Here is a 25,789-nt window from a genome sequence, read left to right on the forward strand (position 1 = left end):
CTTCTGGCTGACAGTGGACTTTCCTAGTCATCTTTCTTAAGCTCCTTCAAGCAGAGATCCTCTCCCCTAGGGCTTCAGGGACACATTCATTGCAAGTTCCCTTTGCTTAAGGGAACCCACCAGACACAATCTCTAGAGCATTCTGAGACAAGTGGTAATAGCCCATCCTGGTGGGTTAGAGCATGTGCTATGTGAGTTGGATTTTGGCAAGGTTGTGAGATTAGTTAAAATAATTTTGGTGAAGCAGCAGTAGCAAAATACAGAATAATTCCATGACAGAAAAACAAGAGACAGATGAGTGTGGCACGCAAGAGAGAAAAAGAGCTTGGTAGTTTTGGAAACACACTTGGGTCAGGTTCCAAGGGATCAGATAGACCCAGCACAAGATTTTGTTGCTCAGGAAACTTGAGAGCAGAAATTTTTAATCGGGGGCCCATGCATCCTTAGAGGGGTCCAGAGATGGGCTTCAGGGGGCCTCTGGATCCCCTGAAATTATAAGCAAATGTTGTGTTTACATGCATGTTGCACGGAGACAGATAGAAGCGCATTCACCATGGAAGACTTGAGAGTCATATTTTATGGGCTAGAGGGTTACCAGGTAGAGAGTTAGAGTGAAAATTGTCACTTGTTCAAAGCCAGGAGGGAACCTGCAGTTTCTGAATCAAACCTGTCACTTTCCAGCAGAGAAAACTGAGACACAGATATGTCAAGCTACTTGGCCAAGCAAGGGTTTTCACCAGCTACTTATTGACTGAAATATAAAAATACAATATTAGGAACTCTAGATGACCTCTAAGACTCAAGAAAAAATGAGGCACCCTGGACCACAGAAACACCCACTTGAATGGTTCTCAAAACTTTCTCTGATGATCTCAGCTGGACGTGACCTTTCCTTCTTTGCTCTTCTGGAGCCCCTGACTTGTATCACACACGGAGTACTACGCAATGGCATTATAATGTAATTATCACGTTTTCTCAACCTTGTAGAAACTTTAAAGTGTTTCTCAACCTTGGCACTACTGACATTTTGGGTTGGATACTTCTTGGTGGTTGGGCCGTCCTGTGCATTGTAGGATGTTTCATAGCATTGCTGGCTTCTACCCACCACATGCCAGTAGCGTCATTCCCCATCCCTACCCCCACCTGCAGTTGTGATAAACAAAATTGCCTCCAGATGCTGCCAAGTGTCTGGGAGGAGGGGTGCAAAATTACCTCCAATTGAGAATAACTGCCTCACACTGAAGGCATTTTAACCTATGTCATACTTGTAGATTGAAGGTTGCTTAGACAGGGGCCATGCCTTGCACAGCTTGAGGCAAGCACGGTACGTGGCATAATGTGCTTAATATCTTGGATAAATAAATGGTCAGTTCTTGTGTTCCTGAATTCTGCCTGCCATATTGACAGTTTCCAAATAAACAACGGGTTACTGGTTTCAAAAGAGAAAAAAATAGAAAGGAAACATTATATTCCACTTGTTCTTTTAGGCTCTCCTGAGTTCTGCGTCAGGAACTAGTTGAGGCTTTTATTTTCTTTTTTGAGCAGTAAAACATAGGTTGTCAGCTTCTCTGGCATGATAAGGAAGAATACAATTAGAATCTTACCCAGATGAAGTTTTTCTTTGGCCTCGCACAATGCGCTCCATTCAGAGTTCCTCACAAAGAGAGTGTTTCCCCTACTTCCTTCATATTCTTTTAACTGGGAATTTTAAAAGGGACCAACACTGTAAAATAAAACAATTGTTCCTCTTAATAGTTACCTCTTACAATAAGTAGGGTGGAGCACAATTTTAAAAATCCACTCCCCGCCTCCCCCAAAATTAAACTGTGCTCTATGAAGTAAAAGTGGTGAGCCCCCCCATTTTTCTTTCTTTTCAACCCCCAACCACAGAACTTGGTGTGATTCTCATAGTAGGTACATATGCAAAGAATACAACTAGAGAGGAAATATATTTCAAGCCAAGTCTTAGATGTAGGCAAATTAATTCCACACCATTACACTCTTATGGCTTAACTAAATGGAAATAGTTTCCCTGGGGATGGAGCTGGCCGCGGCTTGCTTGGATGGGCTGGCGCAAAGGAGTAAGTAGAGGCTACATGTAAAAGGTCTCACCAAACTAGGAAAGGAAAGCCAATGCTAAACACCATCTAAGGGATGATGATGTGAGAGAATCTCCAAGTCATGGAGGCTGAGCCTCTGCCTGAGACGCCGGAGCTTGAAGAAGGGCTGGGATCTGAGATATACTCACTTGGCGGCCCTGTGGGCTCCAGCAGCAGGTTTTTAGTTAGTTAGTTAGTTAGTTTATTTATTTATTTATTGAGGAAGATTAGCCCTGAGCTAACTACTGCCAATCCTCCTCTTTTTGCTGAAGAAGACTGGCCCTGAGCTAACATCCATGCCCATCTTCCTCTACTTTATCTGTGGGATGCCTGCTACAGCGTGGCTTTTGCCAAGCAGTGAAATGTCCGCACCCGGGATCCAAACTGGTGAATCCCGGGCGGCTGAGAAGTGGAATGTGTGAACTTAACCGCTGCGCCACTGGGCCGGCCCCTGTTTATCTATTTTTAATAAACTTTTTATTTTAGAATAATTTCAGATTTAAAATTGCAAAGAGAGTAGAGAGAGTTCCCAAATAACCTTTTGCCAATTTCCCCTCCTTGTTAATATACTTGTCAAAACTAAGAAACTAACATTGATATATTAATATTTGTTTATTTTTAACTAAAAGGTTTAACTATTTCCTTTAACATAAAAAACACTCAACACATTTATTTGAGGTTTCAGATGTTTGGGGGTGCAGACCAGTGGTTCCCTCAAGGACACAGAAAAGGTGGTTAATTAGATGCTTCTGTTACATCCATGCTAAACAACAAACCCCACGCCAGTTCTGTTCCCCAGCATTTGAATTAGTTCCTTCTGTCCCTGAACATTTTCAGTGATAAATCTGTAGGGGTGTTTGGGGTCTCAGAGGGATTTTCCATCCTGCAGGTTGGGGGTAGGTGGATGGTGGAGTGGGCAGGGAAATTTCCCCAGCACCGTGCCCATGGAGTTCCCCGGGGGCGAGGTTACAATCTGAAGAATGGAGCTCTTGGGGCCTCCATTGCGCCATCCCGCAGGCTCTTGTGGAAGCCCACTTTCTTCCTTCTATTTTGGGAAACTCTGGGTCTGGCTCCAGAGGGTAGGCATCATTGGGTCCTCAAAAAAAAAAAAAAAAAAAAAAAAAAAGGAGTGGAGGCTCCTGCCCCACTCCTTTGAGAAAGGTCAGAAATCTCGGATGTTTCTTAGTGTTTACGTGTTATGAAAATATAAGCTCCGCCCAAGGTTGTTTAACCATCTCACAGCCAGCCGGGGAAGTTGCTGACAGGTAGATCCTTAAACGCAGAGTCAGCAGATCCGGGATGGGTCCTAAAGATTTGTGTTTCTAACAAGCACCTTAGATGATTCTGATCCAAGTAGCTGGTCCTTAAGTCAGTTTATGCTGTTCAACCAGCCTGCCCTTTCTGGGCACTAGAATTTGGATTGCTGTCAGCTGAGGGCATCATTTTTGGCATTCCCCAGAGGGGCTCTTCTATTCAGAATTTCATGAATTTTATTTTACTGTCATTCTTTGACAGTCACTGAACATACATTATGGAAGGAGAACCAGGTACAATTTGCTAAACACCTAACTCAGGCATAAATGTATATATCAGTGATAAATATCCATTCTCTGCCAGATGTGGTCAAGGGAATTGCTCTTTTCTGGGTCCTAGCTCTTGGATTTCTGTTGGTTGTCTAGCATCTGTCTATTCATTCTCTCACATACTGCAGTGGGTCTGTCTTGGAATGATTACTCTGTCACTGGGATTTCTAACAACAATCGTATATGTAATCTAAGTCCTTATGTTGTCACACTCTCCAAAGGCGCTCTTCACTTTACTACTCAGAGAGCCATGATCTAGGCCCCCATTCTGCCTGACAGGTACTTGGGTTCTCAGGGAATGCACCTACATTCTTGGAGGTGTTGGTCTTCTTTCTCACTTCACATTGCTGAGCCCAACTTCTCTCCTGCCCCTACCTTCTCCACTGTTCTTCTTCTGGACATACAGAAGTGACGGACTGTTTGTATTCTAAGGGGCCTAAGCAATACTTACAGCAATCTTTAATTTCCACTTAATAAGTATCATTCAACTTACGAAAGTCTCTATAAGTGAATTTTAGGTCATGCCACGTGTGCTTCACCTTCTAAAGTCTGCCCATGATGACCTTCATCCAGATGCTTCCAGATCCATTTTGTCTAATATAGATTGTTTCCTCTGATATTGATTTCATTAAGTTCAGAAATACAATTCAAATGTCATAAAAAACCAGGTCAATATTTGACCTTCTTGTGTAACATAAAGACTCAACTGGATGAATGGCATCCAGTCTTTTGTTACTCTTAACAGGCTGACCTGTGGAAACTGAAGAACTGTAAACATTACAATTAACATTAATCTGACGTGTTTCTGATGTTGCCTTCTTCTGACTTTTCAAACCCCACGTGGTTTTTCATTTAGAATATGATTCTAGATACCAGCTATTTTATCTGATTTCATAAATCCCAGTGATTCTTGTTTCTATCTGGCCTACCTCTTCCTTCATTCCAGAGCTGGGTTGACTTCATTCTCTGATGACCACAGGTGTGTGGTTTTACCACCAGGTCTAGCTCCTGGGTCTCTGTGTGAATTTGGGGGCCTGTGAGTCTTGAAATTTTTTTTTAACTTTATTTTTTTTTGAAGATTAGCCCTGAGCTAACTACTGCCAATCCTCCTCTTTTTGCTGAGAAAGACTGGCCCTGAGCTAACATCCACGCCCATCTTCCTCTATTTTATACGTGGGGTGCCTACTACAGCATGGCTTTTGCCAAGCGGTGCCATGTCCGCACCTGGGATCTGAAGCGACGAACCCCAGGCCGTCAAGAAGCAGAACATGCGAACTTAACCACTGTGCCACTGGGCCGGCCCTAATGAGTCTTGAAATTTTAATCAGCAGCAAGGGAGTATAGAGCTCATGCATGTGACAAATAATATGAAGATATTTTGCTCCCTTTATTTTCATATATGTCTGTTGTTGAATAACTGCTTTCCTTGCTTTTGTAGCTTTCTTCAGGCCAGTTTTTCCCTCTTATGATCACTAGCTCCTCTCTTCATTCCCTCAAGGAGTCACTGTCAAATGTAACATACTTTACTGAAGACTTGAAAATAAAGAAAAGAACTACAATTCAGAAAGGAAAATCTGTACACTCTGGTGGTCCTCAGAGCCCACTGCTCCTGAAGCTTCTCAGCCATGCCATTTCACAAGGGCCATCTCTGGTCACCCTCCTCCTTGCCTTCTCCTACTCCCACTGCTGTCTCCAAGTTTCGGGGGCTGCTCCTCTCTTACACAGACAGGCGTTCCCTTGAATCTCTCATCGGTCCTAAGGTCCACAGCTCCAATGTCTCTTCTTCCAAGCTCCAGCCAAAGAAGAATTAGAGTTCACCTCAGCATAAGCTCTCAGCCACGGGGCCAGGATTAGGGTCAGGCAAGGAAGTGCTCGCTGAGGCACGCATTTTAAGGGAGCATCAAAAAACTCAATGATGAGGATCAATAATATTTTAATGCAATATTTAAAAAAACGAAAATTAACGCAGAAAATCCATGATGAACAAAACATCAAAAGTTTAAATAAAGACCGGCTGTTTTTTTGTTTTATGACTCTGCTTTATTGGACAACAGCAATCAGCTCATGGTTCCTGGGCCTACAACAGCAATCAGCTCATGGTTCCTGAGTGGTGACAGTGTTGTGTGAACAGATTGGGCAATGTGGGGCTTCATATGTAGTCATATTTCTAAATTGTAATGCTTGTATGAACCCTTTCCACTTGGGTCAAGATATGGGCGGGGGTTTTGTGTGTGTATATAGGAGAGCACATTTTGCCTTTGGCCTCAGGCTCCAACATGGCCTTGCTCAGCAGCGTTCCATCCACAATGAAAAGGAGTTTTTATATCTTGGTCAGAGCAGGATTCTGGACCCTGCCATGCACAGTTAAAGCTCACCAAAGTGTCCCCCTTACCTCAAAATCAAAGAGGAGTCTCCTCCCACAATGAAGTCTGCCTCCCCTCTAGTAATAAGCACATGTTACAGCCAGCTTTTCAAAATCACAAAGTCATATTCCCACAAAATGCATTCCACTAATGACTATTTGTGAATCGGGTCTCTGCTCGGCATGCTTTGAAGGATGAGGTGGAATTTTCTGCAAGCCTTTGGCTCTTCGGTGGGAAAAGCAATTCCTAGACAGAGGTGCAGAGGTCATTAAAATCTTTAACGCTGCACCTGCCTTGGAACTCAGGGTGGTTGCTGTTAATTATTCCTTGCCCATGGCTAGGAAGGCTACGCTTTTCTGTGCATTATCTCACTTCTCTTTACAAACAAATCTGTCACACTCGTATTATCATTCCTTTTTTACAGGTGAAGAAACTGAGTCTCAGGGGAGATAAATGACTTGCCTAGGTAACAGCACAATTTGGACCTGACACATAAGGGTCTGGTAAGTAGAAATATGCTCGCACTCTACTTACAGACTGTAAGTTTTACTATACAAAACAATCTTTTTATTTGAGCAAAATAAATGCAAAAGGAGTTTCCTAAATGCATAACTCTATGTACCTGTTTCCAAGAAAGGCAGCATCCAAATTATTATTATTATTTTTTTTTCTGAGGAAGATTAGCCCTGAGCTAACATCTGCCACCAATCCTCCTCTTTTTGCTGAGGAAGACTGGCCCTGAGCTCACATCCATACCCATCTTCCTCTACTTTATCTACTTTATAGCTGGGACGCCTACCACAGCATGGCTTGCCAAGCGGTGCTGTGTCCGCACCTGGGATCCGAACCAGCGAACCCCGGGCGCCGAAGTGGAACGTGCGCACTTAACTGCTGCGCCACCAGGCCGGCCCTCCAAACTATTTTTTACTGAAGGATGTGTTATAACATCCCTTAGTAGTGAATTCAGGGATTGATGACTGATAGACACCTTGGGGAGAAAATCTTAATAACACATATTAGTTTAAAAAGAAAACCTGATAATCAAATTAATTCAAATGAGGGAATGGAAGCCCAAGTTAGATGTCTGACATAGAAACTTTAATTCTACTGCTGTGCTCTTTGGCTTATGACTGTGGTGTGTGTGTGTGTGTGCATGTGTGTCTATAGCAATGCTGTCCAGTAGAATTCTCTGCAATGAAGGAAATGCTCTGTATCTGTACTCTCTAAAGAAGTAGCCACATGTCACAACTGAACCCTTAAAGGGTGGCTGGTGCACCTGGGGAACTGAATTTTAATCTTATGAATTTTAATTAATTTACATTTACATTGAAATAGCCACAAGTGGCTATGGTTACCATATCGGACAGCATGGGGCTATAGAACAGGTGTGACAATATTGCAATGTCTTCAGTTCTTCTGGCAGTTCCTCTGATTCATTTTCTTGAATATATTCCAAAATGGAACTTTTTTATCCTAAATTCTGAGTTCATAGGTAGGATTACAATGAAACTCTAACTTAGGCATATGAATGAAATCTGAATAAGAACAAACCTTTTTTTCTTCTGCTTATTCTCCCCAAATCCCCCAAGTACATAGTTGTATATTTTAGTTATGGGTCCTTCTAGTTGTGGCATGTGGGACGCCACCTCAACGTGGCCTAATGAGCAGTGCCATGTCCGCACCCAGGATCTGAACCAGTGAAACCCTGGGCTGCTGAAGTGGAGCATGCGAACTTAACCACTCGGCCACAGGGCTGGCCCCAGAACAAACCTTTTCAAAGAAGGGTCCTATGTCTACAAGGGAGGAAAATCTGGGCCAACAAACCAGGTAAATTTTGCTTTGGAAAGCTCTATTGTGTTTTACTGCTAATGTTCATCTAGTGAACTGATTGATTTTCCTGTTAGAATGTGTGCAAACATAATCTGAATGCTTATTGATGCTGAAGCCTACCACAGCTAATAAAAAGAACACCATTTGTATTTCACTGATCCAGGTGGGTTATAATGAATGGCTGCATAGCACATTCGAAGCAGAATTTATGTAGCACAGTGCTTCCCATTATATTTTCCTGTCAAGGAACTATTTTATCTTCTATTAAATTACACAAATATAGTTTCATTTGTGTAACATTATTTCTCCTATCTCTGAACACCTGCATCTTCTCTTTCACAATATCACCTTCTCTCTTTATATTGCAATTTGGTCCCCCTAACTACTCTGTTCCTTTTATTTTCAGAATATTCTTCTCAATAATATTCTCAAGAAGATTCCTGACCTTCTTGTTTAACTTTTATTGGGTTCCACAATCTTTTCCTTTATTCACATTCTAATAGCACCATCCACGTTATGACTCAATTGTTGTCAAATTCACTTCAACAGAACCCCCCTCCTCCAGTCCAGTGAACATAAGAATTCTTCTGGGTGCCAGTTGAAATGCACACCCTCCGGCACCAATGCCAACATGTAAGCAGTAAAAAGAGAAAGAGCGGTCCATGGCAAAGGCCGGAGGAAAAGACAGAGAACAGGTGGGAGATACCAGGAAAGTTATCATTGGTGTCTCATGTGGAAAAAATGTCCTGTAAGATAAGGACTGAGAATGCTCCCCATGAGGATACCATCTACAACCTTGGTGAGAGTACTCTCCAGATGGCAGAGGGGTGAGAAGTTAGTGGAAGGTGTTGAAGCTGCCGCCAGAAGTGTGGACAAGGAGAGTTGTTGGATAAGGAGAGAAGGAGAAGGTGAAAAGGAGGCACAAAAGGCTCAGGGTGAAGAGGCTTTTGTCTAGGATGAGAGAAACTTGAGCAAGTTAACATCAGCTGAGACCTCCGTACCTCTGAGAGATGTAGGTACAGTTGATCCAAAGCCACAGTCCAGGGCTCCCTCCCTGCCCGGATTTCAGTGACTTCCTGAGAGCTTGCTCCCTCATGCTTCCATCCATCTATGCCTGTAGTCTCAGGTCCATCTCATGTCACCTTAGAGCAAATCTCAGTCCTTTCACCAGTTTCTGTATAGATACTCACATTAATAGTAATCAATATAATCAAATGTCATAAGTTAAGAAACCTGAAGGAAGTCTGGAGGTGTTCCTGGAGAGGGGTTACACTGTAAACTGTAAACCACATTGCCACATTGTCCTGCTGGCTCCTCCTCCATCCTCCCCAACTCCTTCCTGCTTCTTTAGAGCCAGGAATTACTGTGTCTAGAGATGCGTGCTCCTCCCACAGTCAGGCCCCTGCAAGGTCTCACCTTCAACCTTCAAGGGCTTATCAATTAATTTTTCTAACAAATCATCTAAGGGAATTTTCATGCCATTTGCTAAGAGAATTCAATTTTTCTCCATCCCATTACATTAGCAATCTGGGGATTAAGAGTTTATAGAGACAGAGAGACTGATTCACGGAGCAAAGTCCTGGGAGACACTTGGAGGAGATGCGAGGGCAGCAGTCTTACTTCTTGTCATTGGTGGGGCAGGAGGTAAGAATGGGTAACAAAGAAGATGAGCCCGTATGGGGGGCAGGATATTTATGAGGGACAGGACAGGATCGTGAGGACCTGAGGGTTTTGGACTCAATGTTCTCTCTGAGAGCCAGATCATCTGCTGGGAGAGAGAGTTGAAGGAGGTTTGGGCTAGCCGAAGGCAGAGCGAGGGGAGAGAGAGAGAAACCTATTCTTGGACAGGGAAAATGATTGACAAACTGAACTGAGACTCCTTCTGAGATGGAAATTATACATCTGTGAAAACACGAATTCTCATGGTTGTGCTTTTCTCCAGCAGTGCTGTCACTAAGTTATAGAAACAGAGAAGAGGGAGTGTAGGACTGATCCAGGTTGGGGGTGGTAGAAAAGGACAATCCAGGGACTGGCTGATGAGAGCTCAGTTCTGGGGCTTTATTTTCAAGTCCTGGGGAACAAGCAAAGAGCGAGCGCAGGAGCCTCCCCAGCAGTGAGGGTCACCTATGCTGGACACTCTACTCCCTTTGGACCACATTGCCTTGATGATAATACAGTAAAGGGAGAAGAAGGGATTCTTTTATACGAGTTTTATTTAAGCAGCTTGGGGAATTTTAGTTGAAACTTGTGATGACACCTCCATTTTCCTCTGACTCTTGCTATGGTTTCTTTCACCTATTTCCCTCATAAATATTTTGCCACCCATACGGGCTCATGGTGAATCTTTGATGACTTTACGTTATCTCCTCAAATGTTATTTATCCCTCACTCTCAGGTTTGTCTTTCCTGCCTTTTTCCCCCTACAACACAGCTCAGGACTGACACCCAGTGGCCTGTTAGTACAGTGCTGCAAAAATGCTGGCGTTTCTTCAGCACAGCCCTAGGAGACCAGAAGCAAGCGTATGGTTCCCTGGCAAAGAAAGTAAAAGCGGAACTTCCCGTTCCCCGAGAAGTTAAAAGAACACCCCCTCTACGGAACTCAGAGGACCCTCAAAAAATAAGAAAGGATTTGACCTCAGAAATAGATGTGCTTCTTTGAGAGCTAAGTGGATTTAGCCAGAATCTATATTAAACTGGGAATGAAAGCAGATGAGGATTTTGAAGAAAAAGGAAAAAAAGAAAAAGGTTTCTCAGATTAGGGAGAGTTAAGCAAAAGAGATTCTGAATACAAAGCCATTACAGGAAGGTGAAGACTCTTGGATAAATCATTGTTTTCAACAACCATGTATTGAGGATCTCCTATAACTGGCTGATTGAGCAGTCTCACTCTGGTGGGAGATATAAGTGTGAAGAAATTTTTTTTCCCGTCGTTGCTTTTAGTCATGCCCTGTCAAATATCCCTTTTTCGATTCATAAGGAGATCTTGGGCAGATTTAGTAAATTTTGGTTACTAAAGGTCCATTTTGTTTAAAACTCTAATAATATCCAATTCAAATTTCAAATATTGCCATGCCCTACTCCCACTCCAGGTACTAGGTCACAAAGTCTTCACTTTACAGAAGTCATAATTTTTTAAATGGGGACATAATTGACATGCAACACTGTTATGGTTTTAGATGTACAACATAAGGATTTGATAGCTGCGTATACTGTGAAATGGTTACCAGAGTAAGTTTAGTGAACATCCATCACCATGCATAGTTACCATTTTTTTTCTTGTGATGACAACTTTTAAGACCTATTCTCTTAACTTTCAAATATACAATACAGTATTAACTATAGTTGCCATGCTCTACATTACATGCCCAAGATTTATTTATCTTATAACCAGGAAGTCACAATGTTTTTTTTTTTTTTTTTTTGAGGAAGATTAGCCCTGAGCTAACATCTGCTGCCAATCCTCCTCTTTTTGCTGAGGAAGACTGGCCCTGAGCTAACATTGGTGCCCATCTTCCTCTACTTTATATGTGGGACGCCTAGCACAGCATGGCTTGACAAGCGGTGCCATGTCCGCGCCCGGGATCCGAACTGACGGACCCCGGGCTGAAGGGGAACATGCGCACTTTACCACTGCGCCACCGGGCCAGCCCCGGAAGTCACAGTTTTTAAGAATCTGTCATATAAACCATATTATCTGACCTTATTGTAATAATCACAACAGAAATGAACAACAAAAAGACTTAAAGAATCTAAATGTTGGGAAACTTCAAGATGAATTCCTAAACACTCATGGATTAAAGAGGAACTACAGGAGAGACGACAAAATCTTTGTACCTGAAGAGCTGGGAGCGTTCTACGGATCTGAATTTGTGAGATTAAGTTAAAGGGAAATCTATAACCTCATCTGCGTTTATTAAAAACGCAACAAAATCTGGAAATAAAGAAACTAAGCTTCTTACTCATGAAGCTATTGAAGAGTGATACGGTATACTTAGAGTAGAAGAAAGTAATAAAGATAGCAAAAAATGAAGAATTAGAAAACAGGGGCCGGCCCGATAGTGCAGCGGTTAAGTGCACACGTTCCACTTCAGCGGCCTGGGGTTCACTGGTTCGGATCCCGGGTGCGGACATGGCACCGCTTGGCAAGCCATGCTGTGGCAGGCATCCCATATACAAAGTAGAGGAAGATGGGCACGGATGTTAGCTCAGGGCCAGTCTTCCTCAGCAAAAAGAGGAGAATTGGCAACAGATGTTAGCTCAGGGCTAATCTTCCTCAAAAAAAAAAAAAATTAGAAAACAAATAAAACAATAAGAGGATCAAAAAACTAAGAACTTCTTTGTAAAAATAAAATAAAGCAAACCATTTTCTAATGAGATGAATGAGATAGAAAGCACAAATAAACAATATTGGGAGTTAAAAACAGGTATAACTACAGATACAGTAGAGATTTTTAAAACCATGAGACTGTTGTAAATAATTTTATGTCAATAATTTGAAAACTTGAACAAAATGCAGTGTCTTCTAGAAAAGTATAAGCGTTCAAAAACTAATTCAAGAATTAGAAAACCTAAAGAGACTTATAGTTGATATTTATATCTTCCTTCTGCAAACTATGCCATGTTTTCTTTCACTTCCAGCTACGACCTCAGTTACTCAGGGTTCTTAACCTGCTGGGGGGACTCAAGACTTCTTTTCTTTTTCTTTTTTTTTTGAGGAAGATTAGCCCTGAGCTAACATCCACTGCCAATACTCCTCTTTTTGCTGAGGAAGACTGGCCCTGAGCTCACACCCATGCCCATCTTCCTCTACTTTATATCTGGGACGTCTGTCACAGCATGGCTTGCCAAGCGGTGCCATGTCCACACCCAGGATCTGAACTGATGAACCCCAGGCCACCGAAGCGGAACGTGAGCACTTTAACCGCTGAGCCACTGGGCCAACCCCGTCAAGCCTTCTTTTCTGAAGGGTTGAATCTTCAGCAGTCTTGCCTTTTCTAGTTTTTCATCAACCCTTTTTTCCTTCCTGATTGCAATTTAATAATGGTTGCATTTAACAGCAGAGTTTTTACATATTGCAAACATTTAAAAATATATCCAAGCGTCATTCAATTATCATTATGCAGATTTTAATACAGGTAAAAATTCTCCTGAAAACATTTATGAAATTCAACTGTTATCATCTTAATATTTATGTAAATATTAAGAAATAGGAAAGATGATCTTTTTCCTTTCAAAAATTTTTCACCATAAGGCACATAATATTAAAGTCTAGAAACCATTGTTATGTAATACTTCTCTTTCAATCATTATTTTTCTTTTAACTTATATTTCCTGAATAAAGCAGGTGAAATGTGTAATTATAATAGAACAGAATTGATCAAAACTATTGGATTTAAGAAATAACATATTTATGTGTGGAACAGATATTATTAATTTAACAAGAAAAATGGTATATAAACTATAAATCCTACACTGTCATAGGTAAAAAAAATTGTGAGGCACTTAGATTCACAGTGAAAGAGAAAAGCATTGAAATTTTCTTTTTATAAAAACATCACACTATTTATTTTAGCATTTGAGATAAAAACGGAAGCTAAAAACATAGGAAAACAGTTTTAGTTTTTTAACTTTTTTTTTTTTTGAGGAAGATCAGCCCTGAGCTAACATCTGTTGCCAATCCTCCTCTTTTTGCTGAGGAAGACTGGCCCTGAGCTAACATCCGTGCCCATCTTCCTCTACTTTATATGTGGGACGCCTACCACAGCATGGCTTGCCAAGCCATGCCATGTCTGCACCTGGGATCTGAACCAGAGAACCCCAGGCCACCGAAGCAGAATGTGTGCACTTAACCGCTGTGACATGGGGTCAGCCCCCCAGTTTACTTTTCTACTAGCACTATATGAGGGTTCCCTTTTCTCCACATCCATGCCAAAATTTCTTTCATTTTTATTTTTTTTCTTGTTGAGTTGTATGAGTTCTTTATATGTTTTGGATACTAACTCCCTATCAGATACATGATTTGCAAATATCTTCTCCCAGTTATTAGGTTGTCTTTTCATTTTTTTGATGGTTTCCTTTGCTGTGCAGAAGACTTTTAGTTTGATGTAGTCCCATTTGTTTATTTTTGCTTTTGTTTCCCTTGCCTTAGGAGACGTGCGAAAAGATATTGCTAAGACTGATATGAAGGAGTGTGCTGCCTCTGTTTCCTTCTAGGAGTTTTGTGGTTTCAGGTCTTACATTCAAGACTTTAATCCATTTTGAGTTAATTTTCCTGTATGGTATAAGGTAGTGTCTACTTTCATTCTTTTGCATGTGGTTGTCCAGTTTCCCCAACACCATTTGTTGAAGAGACTTTCCTTTCTCCACTGTGTGTATTTGGCTCCTTGGTTGAAAATTACCTGTCCATATATGTGTGGTTTATTTCTGGGCTCTTAATTCTGTTCTTTTGATCTCTGTGTCTGTTTTTCTGCCAATGCCACTCTGTTTTGTTTACCATAGCTTTGTAGTATACTTTGAAGTCAGGGAATGTGATACCTCCAGCTTTATTCTTTTTTTCTCAGGATTGCTTTGGCTGTTTGAGGGTATTCTGTTGCTCCATATGAATTTTAAGATTTTTTGTTCTATTTCTGTGAAAAATATCATTGAGATTTAGATAAGGATTGCATTGAATCTGTAGGTTGCTTTAGGTAATATGGATGTTTTAATTATGTTAATCCTTCCAGTCTATAAGATATCTTTTCATTTCTTTGTGTCTTCTTTGATTTCTTTCAACAATGTCTTATATTTTTCAGCATTCAGGTCTTTCACTACCTTCGTTAAATTTATTCCTAGGTATTTCATTCTTTTTGTTGCAATTGTAAATGGAATTGTTTTCTTGATTTCTCTTTCTGCTACTTCATTGTTAGTGTATAGAAATGCAACTGATTTTTTCTGTTGATTTTGTACTCTGAAACTTTACTGTATTTATTTATTATTTTTAGTAGCTTTTTGGTGGATTCTTTAGGGTTTTCTATGTATAAAATCATGTCATCTGCAAATAGTGACAATTTTACTTCTTCCCTTCCAATTTGGATACTATTTATTTCTTTTTCTTGCCTGATTGCTCTGGCTAGAACTTCTAATACTATGTTGCGTAAGAGTAGTGAGAGTGGATATCCTTCTCATGTTTCTGATCTTAGAGAGAGAGCTTTCCATTTTCCATTGTTGAGTATGACGTTAGCTGTGAGTTTGTTATATAAGGCCTTTATTATTTTGAGATACTTTCCTTCTATACTTATTTTATTGGGAGTTTTTGTCATAAATGGATGCTGAATCTTGTCAAATGCTTTTTTTTTGCATCTATTTAGACAATCATATGATTTTTATTCCTCCTTTTGTTAACGTGGTGTATGATGTTGATTGATTTGTGGTTGTTGAACTTCTTTGCATCACTGGAATAAATTCCACTTGATTGTGGTGCATGATCCTTTTAATATATTATTGTGTTTGATTTGCTAATATTTTGTTGAGGATTTTAGCATCTATGTTCATCAGTGATATTGGCCTGTAATTTTCTTTTTTTGTGTTGTCCCTGTCTGGTTTTGGTATCAAGGTAATGTTGGCCTCATAAAATGAGTTAGGAAGCATTTTTTCTTTTTGATGAGGAAGATTGACCCTGAGCTAACATCTGTTGCCAATCTTCCTCTTTTTGCTTGAGGAAGATTTTCCCTGAGCTAACATCTGTGCCAATCTTCCCCTATTTTGTATGTGGGATGCCACCACAGTGTGGCTTGATGAGCAGTGTGTAGATCCACACCCCAGATGCAAACCCATGAACCCTGAGCTGCTGAAGTAGAGCATGTGAACTTAACCACTATACCACCAGGCCAGCCCCTAGCATTTTTTTTGAAAGAACTTGAAAAGGATAGGCATTAAATCTTCTTTGAATGTTTGGCCAAATTCAGCAGAGAAGTCTTTTGGTCCTGGACCTTCATTTTTGGGGAGGTTTTTAGTTACTGTTTCAAACTCCTTGCTACTGATGATTTTATTCAAATTCTCTATTTCTTCTTGATTCAATTTTGAAAGGCTGTATGTTTCTAAGAATTTATGCATTTCTTCTAGATTATCCAATTTGTTGGCATATAGCTTTTTATAGTATTCTTTTATAATCCTTTGTATTTCTGTAGATCCATTGTAATTTCTCCTCTTTTATTTCTGATTTTATATATTTGAGGCTTTTCTCTTTTTCTTAGTGAGTCTAGCTAAAGATTTGTCAATCTGTCTATCTTGTCAAAGCACCAGCTCTTAGTTTCATTGATGTTTTCTATTGTCTTTTCAGTCTCTATCTCATTGGTTTCCACTCTGATTTTTATTTCCTTCCTTTTACTGACTTTCATTTTCATTCGTTTTTCTTTTGCTAGGTCCTTTAGGTGTAATGTTAGATTGTTTATTTGCAATTTTTCTTGTTGCTTGATGTGGGCCTTAATTGCTACAAACTTTACTTTCAGTACTGCTTTTGTTGCATTCCATAGATTTTGGTATGTCATGTTTTCATTTAAATTTGTCTCCAGGTATTTTGGGATTTCTCCTTTGATTTCTTCATTAGTCCAATAGTTATTCAGTAGCATGTTGTTTAGCCTCCACACATTTGTGACTTTTCCAGCTTTCTTCTTATAGTTGATTTCTAGTTTCATACCATTGTGATTGGAAAAGATGCTTGATATGATTTCAATCTTCTTAAATGTATTGAGACTTGTTTTGTTTCCCAACATACAGTCTATCTTTGAGAATGTTTCATGTGCACTTGAGAAGAATGTGTGTCTGCTGCTTTTTGGATAGAATGTTCTATACATATCTATTGAGCACATCTGATCTAATATTTCATTTAAGGCTGATGTTTCTTTGTTGATTTTCTGTCTGGATGATCTGTCCATTGATGAAAGAGGGTTATTAAAGTCACTTGCTATTATTGTGTTGCTGTCAGTTTCTTGCTTTAGGTCTGCTAATAGTTGCTTTATATATTTTGACTGCACCTGTTTTAGGGGCATATATATTAATAAATGTTATGTGTTGATGGATTGTCTCCTTTATGATTATATAATGTCTTTCTTTGTCTCTTGGTATCTTTTTTTGGCTTGAAGTCTATTTTGTTTGATATAAGTACAGCTACACCCACTTTCTCTTGTTCACCATTTGTCTGGTGTATCATCTTCCATCCCTTCACTTTGAGCCTCTGTTTGTCTTTAGAGCTGAGAAGGGTCCCCATGAGGTAGCATATTGTTGAGTCTTGTTTTCAGTCCATCCAGCCACTCCATGTCTTTTGGTTGGTGAATTCAATCCACTTAAATTTAGGATGATGATTGATATGTGAGGACTTAATACTGCCATTTTATCTTTTGTTTTCTGGTTGCTCTATATTTCCGGTGTTTCTTTTCCATGTTTCTGTCTGCCATTTCAGTTTGATGGTTTTCTGTGATGTTTTTCTCAGGTTCATCTTTTTTTATGTTTTGTGTCTCTGCTCTGAATTTTTTTTTTGGGTGGTTACCATGAGATTTGTATAAAAGGTCTTGTAGATAAATTAGTGCTTTTTCTGCTGATAGCATCTTATGTTCATTTGCCTATGCAAGTTCTGTCATTTTTCTTTTCCTCTTCTACGTTTTAGATGTCACAAAGAATCTCTTTTTATATTATGAGTTCTTTACCAAATTGAAGTGGTTATAGTAATTTTTAATGCTGCCTTTCCCTTTAATCTTTATGTTATAATTAAATGTTTGCTAACCATTTCTGATATAGAGTTGTGATTTTCTGATTCTGTCTGTCTGTTTATCACCTTGCTCAAAGTTTTGTATACCGTTGCCTTTTTATTTCAAGTAGGAGAGCCCTTTTAAACATCTCTTGTAAGGCAGGTCTAGTGGCAATGAACTCCCTCAGCTTTGTTTCTCTGGGAAAGTGTTTATCTTTCCTACATATTTGAAGGATAATTTTGCTAGATAGAGTATTCTTGGCTAAAAGTTTTTATCCATTAATATTATATATATCATTCCACTCTTTCCTGACCTGTAGACTTTCTGCTGAGAAATTTATTGGTGGCCTAATGGGGATTCCATTCTAGTTATTGTTTTTTCTTTCCCTGGCTGCCTTAATATTCTTTTATTTATTTATTTTTGATGAGGAAGATTGGCCCAGAACTAACATCTGTTGCCAATGTTCCTCTTTTTTCTTGAGGAAGATTGTCCCTGAGCTAACATCTGTGCCAATCATCCTCTATTTCGTATGTGGGACACCACCACAGCATGGCTTGATGAGTGGTGCATAGGTCCTCACCTGGAATCTGAACCTGTGAACCTGGGGCCACTGAAGCAGAGCATGTGAACTTCACTACTATGCCACCAGGCCAGCACCTAATATTCTTTTTTGTCATTTGCTTTTGACAGTTGTATTATCATGTGTCTTGGAGAAAGTTGTTTTTTAAATTTTATTTTATTGAGGTAATAAAAGCCTATAACATTGTGAAATTTCAGTTGTACATTATTATTTGTCAGTCACCATATATATGTGCCCCTTTACCCCTCTGCCCACCCCCAGATCCCTTCTCCTCCAGTAACCCCTAGTCTGTTCCCTTTGTCCACGTCTCAGTTTATCTTCTACATATGAGTGAAATGAGATGGTGTTTATCTTTCTCTGTCTGGCTTATTTTGCTTAAAATAATATCCTCAAGTTCCATCCATGCTGTCGCAAATAGGACAATTTGTCTTTTTTATGGCTGAGTAGTATTCCAGTATATATGTATATATACACCACATCTTCTTTGTCTATTCATCAGCTGATATGCACTTGGGTTGCTTCCATGTCTCGACTATTGTGAATAATACTGCAATGAACATAGGGGTGCATAAATCTCTTTGAATTGTTGATTTCAAGTTATTTGGATAAATACCCAGTAGGAGAATAGCTGGGTTGTATGGTATTTCCATTTTTAATTTTTTTGAGAATTTTCCATACTGTTTTTTATAGTGGCTGCACCAGTTTGCATTCCCACCAGCAGTGTATGAAGGTTCTCTTTTCTCCACATCTTCTCCAACATCTGTTGTTTTTTGTCTAGGTAATTATAGCCATTCTAACAAGTGTAAGGTGATATCACATTGTAGTTTTGATTTGTATTTCCGTGATGTTTAGTGATGTTGAATATCTTTTCATGTGCCTATTGGTCATCTGTATATGTTCTTTGGAAAAATATCTGTTCAGATCCTCTGCCCGTTTTTTGATTGAGTTGTTTGTTTTTTTTGTTGTTGAGTTGTGTGAGTTCTTTATATATTTTGGAGATTAACCCCTTGTCAGATATATGATTTGCAAATATTTTCTCCCAATTAGTGTGTTGTCTTTTCATTTTGTTGATTGTTTCCTTTGCCTTACAGAAGCCCTTTAGTCTGATGAAGTCTCATGTGTTTATTTTTTCTTTTGTTTCCCTTGCCTGAGTAGACATGGTATTTGAAAAGATCCTTCTAAGACCAATGTCAAAGAGTGTTCTGCCTATATTTTCTTCTAGGATCTTTATTGTTTGAAGTCTGACCTTCAAGTCTTTAATCCATTTTGAGTTAATTTTTGTGTATTGCAAAAGATAATAGTCTTCTCTCATTCGTTTACATGTGGCTGTCCAGTTTTCCCAACACCATGTATTGAAGAGACTTTCCTTTCTACATTGTATGTCTTGGCTCCTTTTCAAAGATTAACTGTCCATGGATGTGTGGTTTTATTTCTGGGACTTCAACTCAGTACCATTAATTTGTGTGTTTGTTTTGGTACTGGTACCATGCTGTTTTGATTATTATAGCTTTGTAGTTTAGTTTGAAGTCAGGGATTGTGATGCCTCCAGGTTTGTTCTTTTTTCTCAGGATTGCTTTAGCTATTCATGGTCTTTTGTTGCCCCATATGAATTTTAGGATTCTTGTTCTATTTCCCTGAAGAATGTCACTAGGATTCTGATTTGGATTGCATTGAATCTGTAGATTGTTCTAGGTAGTATGGACGTTTTAGCTATGTTTATTCTTCCAATCCATGTGCATGGAATATCTTTCCATTTCTGTATGTCATCATTGATTTCTTTCAATGATGTCTTATAGTTTTCATTGTATAGATATTTCACTCCTTGGTTAAATTTATTCCTAGATATTTTATTCTTTTTGTTTCTGTTTAAATGGTATTGCATTCTCAAATTCTCTTTCTGTTAGTTTGTTATTATAGAAATGAAACTGATTTTCTGTAAGTTGATTTTGTACCCTGAAACTTTGCTGTAGTTGTTGATTGTTTCTAATAGTTTTATGATGGATTCTTTAGGAGTTTCTGTATATAAAATCATGTCTGCAAACAATGAGAGTTTTGCTTCTTCCTTGCCAGGTTGGATACATTTTGTTTCTTTTTCTTCTCTAATTGCTCTGGACAAAACCTTCAGTACTATGTTGAATAAGAGTGGCAAGAGTGGGCACCCTTGTCGTGTTCCTGTTCTCAGGGGGATGGTTTTCACTTCTTCCCAGTTGAATATGATGTTGGCTGTGGGTTTGTCGTGTATGACCTTTATTATGTTGAGATACTTTCCTTCTATACCCATATTATTGAGAGTTTTTATCATAAATGGATGTTGGATCTTGTCAAATGCTTTCTCTGCATCTATTAAGATGATTGTGTGGTTTTTATTACTCATTTTGTCAACGTGATGTATCACATTGATTTTATTTGTGGATGTTGAACCCTCCCTGCATCTGTGGTATAAATCCCACTTGATCATGGTGTATGATCCTTTTGATGTATTGCTGTATTTGGGTTGCCAATATTTTGTTGAGGATTTTTGCATCTATGCTAATCAGTGATATTGACCTGTAATTTTCCTTCTTTGTGTTGTCCTTGTCTGGCTTTGTGATCATGGTGATGTTGGCCTTGAAAAATGTGTTTGGAAGGGTTCTGTCTTCTTCCATTTTCTGGAATAGTTTGAGAAGAATAGGTACTAAATCTTCTTTGAATATTTGGTAGAATTTTCCAGAGAAGCCATCTGGTCCTGGAGTTTTATTTTTTGGGGAGGGTTTTAATTACAATTTCAATCTTTTCACTTGTGATTGTTCTATTCAGATTCTCTATTTCTTCCTGGTTCAGTTTTGGGAGGTTGTATGAGTCTAAGAATTTGTCCATTTCTTCTAGATTGTCCACCCTGTTTTCATATAGTTTTTCATAGTATTCTCTTATAATCTTTTGTGTTTCTGTGGTATCCATTGTAATTTCTCCTCTTTCACTTCTAGTTTTATTTATTTGAACCATCTCTATTTTCTTAGTGAGTCTGGCTAAGGGTTTGTCAATTTTCTTTGTCTTCTCAAAGAACCAGCTGTTAGTTTCATTGAACTATTCTACTGTTTTTTTCATTTAAATTTCATTTATTTTTGCTTCAATTTTTATTATTTCCCTCTTTCTACTGACTTTGGGCTTTGTTTGTTCTTCTTTTTCTAGTTCTGTTAGGTGTAGTTTAAGATCGCTTATTTGAGATTTTTCTTGTTTGTTAAGGTGGGCCTGTATTGCTATGAATTGCCCTCTTAGAACCGCTTTTTGCTGTATCCTATATGAGTTGGTATGGCGTATTTTCATATTCATTCGTCTCCTGATAATTTTTGATATCTCTTTTAATTTCTTCATTGATCCATTTGTTGTTCAGTAGCATGTTGTTTAGTCTCCACATGTTCGTCACTTTCTCGGCTTTTTTCTTGTAGTTAATTTCTAGTTTCATAGCATTATTGTTGGAAAAGATGCTTGGTATGATTTCAGTCTTCTTAAATTTACTGAAGCTTGCCTTTTCCCCCAACATATGATCTATCTTTGAGAATGTTCCATGTGTAGTTTAGAAGAATGTGTATTCTACTGATTTTGGATGGAGTGTTACATACATGTCTATTAAAACCTAGACCATCTGGTCTAGTTTTTCACTTAGATCCACTATTTCCTTGTTGACTTTCTGTCTGGATGATCTATCCATTGATGTAAGTGGGGTGTTGAGGTCCCCTACTATTATTGTATTGCTGATAATGTCTCCTTTTATGTCAATTAATAGTTGCTTTATGTACGTTGGTGCTCCTGTGTTAGGTGCATATATATATATATATATATATTATCTCTTCTTTGTGGAGTCTCCCTTTTATCATTATATACTGCCCCTCTTTGTCTCTAGTTGTCTTTTTTTAATCTTGAAGTCTACTCTGTCCAATACAAATATAGCAAAACTTGCTTTCTTTTGTTTGCTTTTAGCTTGGAGTATTGTGTTTCATCCCTTCATTCCAAGCCTGTATTTGTCTTTTGCTGAGATGTGTTTCCTGGAGGCAGTATATTGTTTGTCTTGATTTTTAATCCCTCTAGCCATTCTATGTCTTTTGATTGGGGAACTCTATCCATTTACACTTAGAGTGATTATTGATATTTGAGGGCTTAATGCTGCCATTTTATCACTTGTTTTCCAGTTGTTCTGTATTTCCCTTGCTTCTTGTCCTGTGTACTTCAGACTGCCAATTCAGTTTGGTGGCTGTCTATGATCATTTTCTCAGTTTTCTCTCTGTTTGTCATTTGTGTCTCTGTTCTGATTTTTTGTTTAGTGGTCAATGTGAGGTTTGTATAAAAGATCTCATAGATGAGATAGCCCATTTTCTGATAGTCTCTTCTTCCTTAGTTTAAGCAGGTTCTATCCCTGTCCTCTTCTCCTTCTAGGTTATTGTTGTCACAACTTATTCGCTATTCCATTTATTTTTTATATTTTCCTTCCCTTTATCTTTAAAGTTATAATTGTTTACTAATCTGTTCTGATAGAGAGTCTCAATTTTCTGATTTTGTCTGCCTACTTGTCTCCTTCTCAAGGCTTTGTAACCCTTTTATTTTTTTTTCCATGTATGATGATGGCCTTCTTGATCATACCTTGTAGGGAGTTGTCTTGCAGTGATGATCTCCCTCAGCTTTTGTTTATCTGGTAAAGTTTTTATTCCTCCATTGTATCTGAAGGATATTTTCACTGGATATAGTATTCTTGGCTGAAAGTTTTTGTCTTTCAGAATTTTGAATATATGATTCCACTCTCTTCTAGACTGTAGGGTTTCTGCTGAGAAATCCATTGTAAGCCTGATAGGGGTTCTGTTGTAGGTTATTTTCTTCTGCCTTGCTGCCCTTAATATTTTTTTTTTGTCAGTGAGTTTTGCCAGTTTTACTAAAATATACATTGGAGAAGGTCTTTTTACATTGATGTAATTACGAATTTTATTAGCTTCTTTTACTTGTAATTCCAGCTCTTTCTCCATGATTGGGAAGTTCTCAGCTATTATTTCTTTGAACAAGCTCTCTCCTCCTTTCTCCCACTCCTCTCCCTCTTGAATACCTATAATCCTTATGTTGCATTTCCTAATTGAGTCGGATATTTCTTGGAGAATTTCTTCATTTCTTTTTAGTCTTAGTTCTCTTTCATTCTCCATCTGAAGCATTTCTATATTCCTATCCTCTAGATTACTAATTCTAGCCTCCATAATATCGGCTCTGTTATTTAAGGACTCCAGATTTTTCTTTATCTCCTCCATTGTTTTTTTCATCTCCAACACTTCTTTTTTTGTTGTTTGCAGTTTATTTATTTATTTATTTGAGGAAGATTAGCCTTGAGCTAACATCTGCTGCCAATCCTCCTCTTTTTGCTGAGGAAGATTGGCCCTGAGCTAACATCCGTGTCCATCTTCCTCTACTTTATATGTGGGATGTCTACCACAGCATGGCTTTTGCCAAACTGTGCCATGTCTGCACCCTGGATCTGAACCAGTGAACCCCAAGCCACCAAAGCGGAATGTGCAAACTTAACCACTGTGCCACCGGGCTGCCCCTCCAACACTTCTGATTGGTTTTTCTTTATACTTTCAATCTCTTTTGTGAAAAATTCCCTCTGTTCATTAATTTTGTTCCTGATTTCATTGAACTGTCTTTCTGAGTTCTCTTGTAACTCGTTGAGACTTTTTATGATAGCTATTTTGAATTCCCTGTCACTTAGGTTGTAGTCTTCTGTGCCTTTAGGATTGATTTTTGGGTGTTTGTCTGTTTCCTTATGGTCTGGAGTATTAATATATTTCTTCATAATATTTGATTGGGTGGATTTGTGCCTCCACATAGTGATAGTATCTAGTTGTAGATTCCACCTGCTTCCACTGGGGTGGGGAAGAGATATGTATTCTGAGCCTGCTGTGATTCTTGTCAGCTGTGCTTGTCTGAACCTGGGCCACTCCTTGGGACTGCAGGGGCCCTGTGGGCTCTTCCACTGAAAAGGAAAGTAATCACATGGGGGCTCAGGTCTGCCACCCTCTGCTTCCACAGTCCCACTGAGATGTGCTGCTCTCTTTGGGGCAGCAGCAGTACCATGGTCATTTGCAGTGGCCAGGAAGTCATTCTCCTGGGTGCACAGATCTGCTGCTATCTCCTCCTAGGTTTCACTGATTGTTGTGCTTGGTGGGTGGGACCTTCCCCTGGTCCAAGCCTGAGCCACTTTCTGGGACTGTGGTGGCACTGTAGGCTCTCCCACTGGACGAGAGAGCAATCACAGGGGGGTTCAGGGCTGCTGCAGCCTGCTCTCACAGTTCTGCTGTGACACACTCCCCCATTCAGGGCTGCAGAGGTACTATGGGTGTTCACAGCAGCTAGGAAGTCATTCTCCCAGGTGTGCAGGTGTGCCACTGTCTCCTCCTAGGTTGCACCAGCTGTTGTGCCCGGTGGTAGGGGCCTCCCCAGTGGTTCTGAGCCTGAGCCACTCCCTGGGACTGTGGCAGCTCTGTGGGCTCTCCTACTAGGTGGGAAAGTGATCATGTGTGGGCTCAGGGCTGATGTCACCTGTTCCTGCATTTGCACCAATGCATGCTCCCACCTGTGGGGCCACAGCAGTGCTGTGGTCACTCCAGCCAGGAAAGCAGCACACGCCATGTATAGGGCTGCTCAGGTGCTGGAGACTGCTCACCTATCTCCAGCACTTTTCCAGGGGTTGTCTGTCCACCTTCAGATGTATAGCTGCATGGCTTCCCAGGTGTCCTGATGTGTTGTATGGGTATCCTCCACTGATCAATGAATGTCCATTTAGTTGTAGTTTGAAGGGGAGGGACAAAGGGAACAGCCCACTCCACTGTGTTGCTGACATCACTCCAAGAAGGTCTTTTTACGTTGAGATAATTGGCTGTTTTATTAGCTTCATGGATTTGTATAGCCAGTTCCTTCCTCAGGTTTGGAAAGTTCTCAGCCATTATTTCTTTAAATAAGCTCACTGCTCCCTTTTTTCTCTCTTCTTCTTCTGGGATATCCATTATCCTTATGTTGCCCCTTCTCTTGGAGTTGAACAATTCTTATAGAATTCCTACATTTTAAAAAAATCTTAGTTCTCTCTCCTATTCTACCTGCATCATTTCTAGGCTTCTATCTTCAAGCTCACTAATTCTCTCTTCCATATGGTCTGTTCTATTTCTAATGCTCTCTGATGCATACTTCAACTCTTTTATTGAGTTCTTCAGCTTTAGAATTCCTGTTTGGTTCTTTTTTAGAGTTTCAATCTCTTTGGTAAAGAATTCCTTTTGCTCATTGTTTTCTAATCCTGAGTTCATTTAACTGCCTTTCTGAGTTTGCTTGTAGCTTGTTGAGTTTCTTCATGACAGCTATTTTGAATTCTTTCTTAGCTAGATCACACTCTTCCATAATTTTGTGTTTGGTTTCTGGAGAATTGTTATTTTCTTTTTCTGATGCCGTGTTACTACAGCTTTTTGTGGTGCTGGCTGAGTTATTCTTCTGTCAGTGTTTTTGTCATAGTGAATGCTTTTCTTAGGAATAGCTCTGTTTGCTTTGATTGTAACTATCCAACTGGTTGGAAATTAGAGGTCTTTCTTTTGTTTTTCAGTATGTGGTACTA

Source organism: Equus quagga, chromosome 15 (genome assembly GCF_021613505.1).
Source record: "Equus quagga isolate Etosha38 chromosome 15, UCLA_HA_Equagga_1.0, whole genome shotgun sequence".
NCBI classification, from domain to species: domain Eukaryota; kingdom Metazoa; phylum Chordata; class Mammalia; order Perissodactyla; family Equidae; genus Equus; species Equus quagga.